Source organism: Armigeres subalbatus, chromosome 2 (assembly GCF_024139115.2).
Source record: "Armigeres subalbatus isolate Guangzhou_Male chromosome 2, GZ_Asu_2, whole genome shotgun sequence".
NCBI lineage: Eukaryota > Metazoa > Arthropoda > Insecta > Diptera > Culicidae > Armigeres > Armigeres subalbatus.
The window spans coordinates 396,627,564-396,636,390 of record NC_085140.1 but is presented as its reverse complement, the minus strand read 5'-3'; the positions used below and the strand labels follow the sequence as shown (position 1 = coordinate 396,636,390).

At 36.0% G+C, this 8,827-nt stretch overlaps 1 long non-coding RNA gene across 1 annotated transcript; it reads left to right on the top strand.

Annotated features, from left to right (window-relative positions):
* The first annotated feature begins 606 nt into the window (after positions 1-606).
* On the top strand, positions 607-2,588 carry LOC134217491 (uncharacterized). Its single transcript, XR_009981063.1, has 3 exons — positions 607-795; positions 875-945; positions 1,009-2,588. It is a non-coding gene; the product is annotated as an uncharacterized LOC134217491 (long non-coding RNA).
* Positions 2,589-8,827: the final 6,239 nt, after the last annotated feature.

Genomic DNA, 8,827 nt, shown 5'->3' with positions numbered 1-8,827 from the left:
TTTTAGGTGAAACGAAGCTCGTCGGTTCTGGTAGTAGGAGTTATTTTTATTTTATTTATTATGTTATGTTTTTCAGTTATTTATTTTTTCCGTAAATGCTTTCAAAAATTTCTTCGTAAATGCTTCCAAAAATCTTTCAAAATTCCATCTTAAATTGTTGCCTTAGAAATTTCCACGTCTCCTTTCTCAGAACTTTCACCAGACAATCATACAGAAATTCCCATGTAAACTTCTCCTGCCATTCGCTCTTAAGTTACTCCAGAAATTCCACCAAGATCTCTCATTAATTACTTCGAGGTCTTCCATAAATTCCTTATAAATTTCTTCATAAATTCACGTACACACAGAACAAAAAAATTGTGCTTTTAAGAAAATCGCACTTTCATTTCAAAAGTTACTCAGTTTTGGTAATTTTGAGTAGCGAAACTTTTATTTTTAAAATAAAACTTTTAATTTGAAAGTTTTTTTCTGAACGAAAAATTGTGATTTTCAAAGTCAAAATTTTTCATTTGACAGATAAAAAATATTTAAATAGTATCCAAATATTCCTGAAGTTTGGCAACACTTGCTAGAAATAATATCCATTTGACAACTATCTGTCAACCATAAAAATAGTTCCCGCTTCGGGAGAAAATTTATTTCAATCCACTCCATGTTGTAATAGTTTGGTCTAGTTTTTTTGCCTTATTCAAATCAAAACGGCAAATCAAAACTGCAGTCCCATCAACACAGATTATACCGGTGTGCAGTTCCTCCCGGTGAAATTTTAATAATCGCATCCGCCGTAAGGACAAGGTAAATAAACTTAAAAAACAAAACAAAACGGGATTTCCCATTCGAGAATCTAATTATCTCATATTTTTATTGTCTCTAGTGAATTAAAACCCTCATCGGCACTTCAAGTCTCCGATCGTACATTGGAACGCATTGGAACTCCATTCATCGGTAAGACTATACTTCCGTAAGACTACACTTTCAGCAGTAATTGATAACAAATATGTCTTTCAGCTCCATAACAAGTTTTCCATCAATTCCCTGGATTATTGACGGGAAACTCTCATCAGGATAGTTCACTATATGTACATAACAGCACCACACCGACTACATAAAACATGCCGGACCGTGAAATTTGACACATTCCATCAAACCTGCTGCGAGGTGCCGAGTACCAGTGCTTCTATCTCGGTTTCTATATTGGGACACAAGGGCACACTTCTATACGGTATGAAGCTGTTACGCAGGAGCACCGGACATTATTCATTTGATAAGGTAAATAAAAACTAGAACGGGTAGACGTCTGATGGTAGATATTATCAATGCAGTAGAAACCCAAAATGTACGATTAGCGAAGTTGGATTTTTCTCACAATCCGTACGCTAAACCTAACTTCGGAAGTGGTGCGCTCTTTTCATCTCATACAGCGTATCACTTCCGAAATTAGATTTAACGTATGTCCGTTGCATTTCGAACACACTCAAATTACTTAGAAAGGATATGTTTTAGATATTATTTAGAAGTCCCTACAAATGAACAAGAATAGGTTACAGCAATGCACAGTATAATTAATATTGTTATTTTTGTGTTTACTCATAGATCGAACATTTAGTATAATCGACTACGAAAATTTAATGTTGAAGCAGCAGAAAGCATGCAGTTTCTGTGTTTGTTCTGTGTACAGTAAATTTTTGTTGCTAAATTCTGTAAGAAAACAAATTTCATATCAGCTCTCTAATGTTGAAGATGATGATGGAGAAGATCGATACAGTATCGAGTATAAAAAAATGTGTGTTATGTAAGCGGTTCATGCTTACTTGCTATTTATATTCAGGAGAAAAATCTTATAAATAAATGTTTCGAATGCTTGTTTATTATTCGTGCAGTTCCATTTAATTTCACTATACTTGAAATCAAGTATATTGAAATTAAATGGAACAGTGGGTTTGATTCATAAATAACATTTTTGATTGAAAAGAAAACTATGAACCTAAATATACCCATAACTTTCATGCTGAAAGTGACAATATTCAATCTGTATAGCAAGGAACACACTTAATTTTAAGAAGAAAACTTGTAATTTGCTCATCGTGGAACAACATTTTTTGTTGGTAAATTTAACAGTCGATTAGGGTAAATGATATATTTTGGACATATACATATTTTGGACAAGCCTGAGCTTCTTCGATCAATTTTAGATAATGTGTAGGAAAATTTTTATCGAAAGGATGATCATTGCACAGTTTTAACTCAACTCTAGCCCCTCCTGATGAGCATTCACAAATCAACTATTATTTATCTTTAAAATTATCTAAAATGTAAAGCTATCTACCAAAGTGCCTGCTGGACGCCAGTATGCAGGAGAACATGCATTATAGGACTCTTCGTAACATGCACCTGAAACACGTTTAAATTGGTCCAAACGGCAATCTTGAGGTCCTGCAGCCAAAGTTTGATTAAAATTGAGATTCTAACATATTCCAATCGATTTTTTTGTGTGTAGAAGCCTTCGATAGACATCTTCCACTCACGCCCCGGAAATTTCTCCAAAACTTGCTACAAGAACTGTCCCGAAAAATTGTTTATAATTTTTTTTTTGGGAATTGTCCCGGAAATTCCTTGAGAAATCCGTCTGAAAATTCATCTGGCTATTCATCCAGATATTCTTTCGAAAATTTCTTTTAAACTCTTTTGGTCCTACCTCCTAAAATTCTCCTTGAAATTCCTCTGGAAATATTAAAGTAATTCTCCCGAAAGAAACAGCCGTAATTCTCAAAATTACTGCGGGTACCTCCTCTAAAATGTCTACAAAAAATCATCCAAAAATTCCTTCATGATTTTCCGAAAAAAAATTCCAGGAATTAGCAGCAATATCTGAAAACAATAACCCCAGAAATTCTTCTAGAAACTCTCCCAAATTTTCTATCAGAAATTTCTCCATGATTTCTCCGAAAAATTTCGTCAAGAATCTCCCCGGAAGTTACTTCAAGAATTTCTCCAGAAATCCCTTTTCCCCAGAAAATTTCTTCACAAATTATCCGGGAATTCGTTTCGGTATCCCCACAGAAAATTCTCAAGCTATTCTGCATGGAATTCCTTCTAGAACTGCTCCGGGAAATTTCTTTTTTAGAAATAATTTTCGAAGGAATGGAAGTATTCGAAAGAGTTCCCAAAGGATTTTCTGCATAATTTTCTATAGTAAGTCCTGGAGGAGGAGATCCCAGATAGATGTGTTGCATTTCCTGGAGAAATTTTTAGAGGAATTCCTAGAAGAGTTTCAGAAACAAATCTAGGAGAAATTCTAAAATAAAAAGTTTTATTTAAATGAAATGAGGAAAATATTTTTTAATTTACAAACAAATTTTAAATATGTAACGTTATGAAATAATTTCAGCCTGAAATACGAAAGAAATTCTGGTAGGTAATTCAGTGGTCGTTTTAAGAGCAATTGTTTCCTGAAGAACAATCCCCACATTTTCAGGAAAAGTATCTTTATGTTTAGTAGATCGCCATTAGACTGGCCCAGGAAACAAAAAGTTATCGAATTCCACGGGGCACCCCCCAGGGTTGTGTCTTTAGGTGAGAAAATCAATCTCTCAAAATTTCAGCTCAATCGCTTTGCATAAGCTGGCGCATTTGATTTTGAAGTTTTCGGCTGATGAGATTCGTTCAACAAATCCAAAATTACACAATCTAGCTCCTAATAAATCAGTCGATAGCTAAGTAAAAATTCCTTTAATCATCTTAATATGTTCCATGAAATTGTTCTGTAACATACAAACTGCCCATACAAATTTCAAATCAAATGCGCCAGCTTATGCAACAAGCGATTGAGCTGGAATTTTGAGAGATTGATTTCCTCACCAAAAGACACAATCCTGGAGGTTGCCCCGTGGAATTCGACAACGTTTTTTCTCCCCATACTAAGCTGGACCAGTCTAATCGCTTTTCGATTTTAAAAATTTATCGACAGACACCTCAAGCTGAGTTGATCGGTATATGGAAGTCGGCCCTCCAGGCCATTCATTACAACTTCGTTTTTTGATTGAACATATAGCCTTTTTGTGACACCTTGGTGTACGAGAAGCGTAAACACGATTTAAAAGATGAGAATATTAAAATAACTTAGAATATTGATGTTGTTTTTATACTCATCTCAGTGTTAAATACTCATATAATTACGAATCATAATGAAGGTTCCTCCAAACCAACGAGATGCGACTGTTGCTATGGCTGGCAGTTTGTCGCCTTGGTAAGGAAGCGTAATTGTAGCAATAGAGTCGCAACGACAGTGATCCCGACCAGTTAGGGTAAAATCAGCAGTGATTCAAATCGTTCGGGGCTGTCAGTTTGAATATGAATCTGTTGAATCGTTCATTTTCCCAGCAGCTGTTTTAGATTCATTTTTATACCAGTCAAATGTCACAAAAATAAAACTAGTATAACGCTCCGTTCTATTTGCTGCAGATTTGAACCACGATTGAATCACGAGATTCAAATATTTTCCAATTGTTTTGGTGTATGAATGCGCCATTTTATCTACGGATCAATCCACTTTGCAATTACGGCGCCTTTCTTGGCGCCAACATGATGATTTCATTTAATTGAAAATTTGAAAAAACATTAATAGAACACTGCTGGGGAAACCAGCGAGTTTGATCTATTTGGCTCCAGATTCAAACTAGAATAGTGGTCGAAAATTTGGAATGAAACTGAATCACTCCTGATTTCACTCTTAGTCATAACAAAGTTGTATCACAATTATATCAATATGTGTTACAAATAACAAAACTTGCAATAATTTTGTTTTAAATTCTCTGTCAAAGATGTTGGAAAAAAATTTTATGATCGTCATAACATGATTGTTCGGTTCCGAACGTGTAATTTTTGTTTATACTTTTGTGTGTTTTTTATATGTATGAAATTTGCGATAGTTGATTCGAACCTATGATTAGTTTAGTCTATAGATGTACATTAAAATAGTACCTTTCCCTTAAATCGTAAACAAAAAATAAATTTGAATTCAATCTTGCAATTAACAAAGCAAGCTGCCCACCAGGAACAGTTAGGTTTTGTTGTATTGGCGTTGCCATGGTAATGGGTGGAGCTTGGAGATTAGTTTAATGTCCATCTGACACACACACACACATTCAAACAATTTAACTATAAATAACCAGGCACTTTCGTGCAGATTTTGAATTTTGTATTTGACTGTCAACGAATATACATCGAGAGGAAGAGCGAACCCGTTGTTTTATTCTGCTATCAGACCACCATCCAAATCCAGTTTCCACTGCGCCGCTGCAAGAGAACCGATTGCTGCTGCTGATCCACTACCATACAGTCCACCCGTTCTGCCGCTCATCGGAGCATCGTTGGAGGAATCAAACAGTCAAGAATTGTCCGTTCGATACGATCCACATTAGACCTCACCAGTGGTAATCTAATGTGGACACCGTTTCGACTGCACACGGACAATCTGTTGCTTTCCTCAGTCAAGATCCCCGCTGCTGGAGCCTCAACAAGAAACAACATTGTATCCCAGCGAGCCGATCCATTATAAGACCCTTCCGGTAATCTTTTGTGGATATCGGTTTGCCTTGCACATGGATTACATGTTGTTCTCTGGCCTGTTGAGTGTTAGCCAGTAGCAAAATTTTGACTGCACCCCCGGAAGGAAGAGTCCATTTCCCGTTTCCGTTTTTGACGTTGTGCACCGCACATTGTTGGGTCCGTTTCCGTCTCATTCGTGACGTTGTGCACCGCACAATGATTATAACGTAATGTGTTATGTTCATTTCCACCGAAAAAAAATTGCTTACGTTTCTGGTAGATATGAATTGGAAAAAAACGAAGGTACCAGCTTCAGTATAACTTGAACTTACATTCAAAGTTGAACAAGCTGGACAAAGTTAATTGCCTACGTTATGGATATTCATAATCTTTTCAATAACATAATTTGTTATAGTATAAGCTATTTTCACCCCTTTTTATGTAACACATTGAGTTCATTCATTTCATTTATTTAGTTAACATCTAAACAGATAACACTGAATCAACAATTTGACGCCACAATGCACGGTTCGAGGCCGCATCTCTCCATCCTCGGATACGCCCCACGCTCGCCAAGTCGCCACATTGAGTTACATTTTTGTTAAAACTAGAAGAGATTTTGCTACAATTTTTGTTAGTTTAACTACTAATGGTACATGTTTTATAACAACCTCAGTTATAAAAAAAACTGCTGTAACAGAATAACAAGTTCTGATATAAATCTGTTACTATCCACTGGTCGGGATAATTCACGGCAACCTTAAAGCTTTTCATTACCATAAATTCTATAGAGGATATATATCAACCATCCCCAATCGTCGCTTTTTGTAGTAACATGCATTATCATGTACGACGTGTAACATATATTTAAAACATTACTCCAGAAATATCACGTAATTTATGGATGTTCTGAAGCATTGAAATACAGTACACTGGACTCTGTTTTCACTCGATTTAAATTTTCTCAATTTTGCACTTATCCTAAATGTTTAAAGTATATTAATTATCGTGTGATTTTCCTTCGATTTGTTAAGCATTTTTTGAAACATGTTTCAAAGATTCTGGTGGTAAATTGAAGTCACACGATCAAAAATACGAGCGAAGAAAAACGGTGTAAAAAAAAATCTTGTGTATTTTGTAGAACAAGCCTCACATGTACAAAGACGATGATTTAACTCAATGCTACATGTAGGCACCATTTCAAGAAAAATCTGGGTCCTGTTGTTCCGTTCTGTACTATATCAAATACAAATATGCTTACACAGATAAAAATATGTTGTGATTTTAAATGTATTTTCATGCACATATTTGGAGCATGCAAATAAACGTAACATTCAATCGATCTCACTATTCTTTATATTGAAATAAGTTTAAACTGTGCTGGTTTGTAAAATTCAGTCATATTTAATTGAATATCGAATGTTAATGCATTTGATGGGATGAGCTGCAGCTTTACACGTCGTTGAATTTTCAAAATTATTTGCTGTGTAGAGTGCAGAGCTTTCTATCGAAATTTTGAATTCCTGATGGTTTTATGAACATTGTGATATTCCTAAATAAACACAAAGGCAAAACATTTTTTTGTGCGGATTTTATTTTTGCTTCGATAGTACGTACAATAAAATTACACAGGTGTACGTACTCTCGATAGTATTACCAAATATCAGGCAATCAAATTTGTCATAAATAAATTTGTTATACTTAGGTATATATGATTAACCGTGTTGCTTGGGCAACTGTCTTGTGATTTTGTAAATTGTATTAGTTTTAAGGGATATAATATCTGGATTCACTTTGGTAAGTGGATGCGATCTTGGGAGGAGAATATATTTAATGTAAATTGAAAATGCGAGCTAATTGATTTACATTTCGACCGAAAAAAAACAGAACTAATCACCCGTATCTCGCGGAAGTTCTTTGTCCGATACTAAACACGTTTGATCGCGCACTGATTGATTTACTTTCCGACCGCACTCACCCGGATCTGCGTGCGTAAGCGTCCTAAGTTTGATTTTGCACAGAAAGTATTTACGAGAAAGGCAAAAATATCTGAACAATCAATCAACAATTTTAGAGTTTTTTTTTAGTTATATCGTGAAAATAACGAAATAAAACACTGTTCTGTAGTCGCCTTGCATTAATAGGGGGTTGAAAATATCATTATTGTCTAATATCAAGAAACTTGTCACACAAAAAAGGCCAAAGATTTTGCCTAGACCACAATCAAACTCATCGTCTCCGGATTGGCAATATTACACTTTACAAGTCATCTTCTAAAGACGAACTCTAAACCTTCCAACCCGCCAACACTTATGTTCAACACGTGCCAAGTCAATACAAGCGTAATATTTATATTAAACACTCGGTCACGTGTCAACACTCGTAATTAATTTTTTAAGCAAACCCTCTACCATGGTTACCAACAATGCAATCAAACAATATGTTAAAAGGAAATAAGCGCGTATCAAATGATTTCCTTCCCGAAAAAGTATCAAACACGGTGTCAAAGTAAACACCCAATAAAACACGCCGGCCACGTGGCCACACTTGTTCACAAACAATCGTTCGAGATGTATCTTCTCTCATCTGATATCGATAGGAATCTTTTATTTGCGAAACCTGTCCCGCTGCTAACGACGATGATACGATTTTGATTGGTTTCACAACCAACGCATCAAAATAGGATCTATATTTGTCAGAACCGTTTCGGTACCGTTTTTAAACATCTGCACGCCAATCTCTTCACAAAAAGTACTATACCATGCTCACAAGGGTCCTCCAAATACGAATTCCTGCCAGCCCAGAGCTCCGCTCAATTCAATGGTACTTTGAATAAACAAAATCTAATTTACACAGCACGCAATTGATGCCAGCGTGCTGCTCCTATATTTCTATTTCCACACGCCAATGATATCGGCCCGCTGATGTCCTGGTGCGATAGGTAGCGGTTGAATGTCGAGAAGAAAGGGGAAAATCAAATCAAATCATCCACCGCACAGCTAGCTTCGGCCCTGATCAGTTTAAACGGACGCTAGTCGGTGCGTACATATATGCCTACAAATTTCTAAATCACCACTTAATTAAACAGCGACAAAAAAGGGACATCCCGCTAGGTTTTGTTTGGGAAAAGGAGTCTTAAAAATGCTAACTCGCCTAGCACATGATTGCGTTGGATAATGTCCGATTGGTGTGATATTGCCAAACTATTGAATTGATATCCGTTTGGTCGTGCGATGTGATCGGACTAATATAAGCGCCATACAGGTACGGCGCTCGTCAA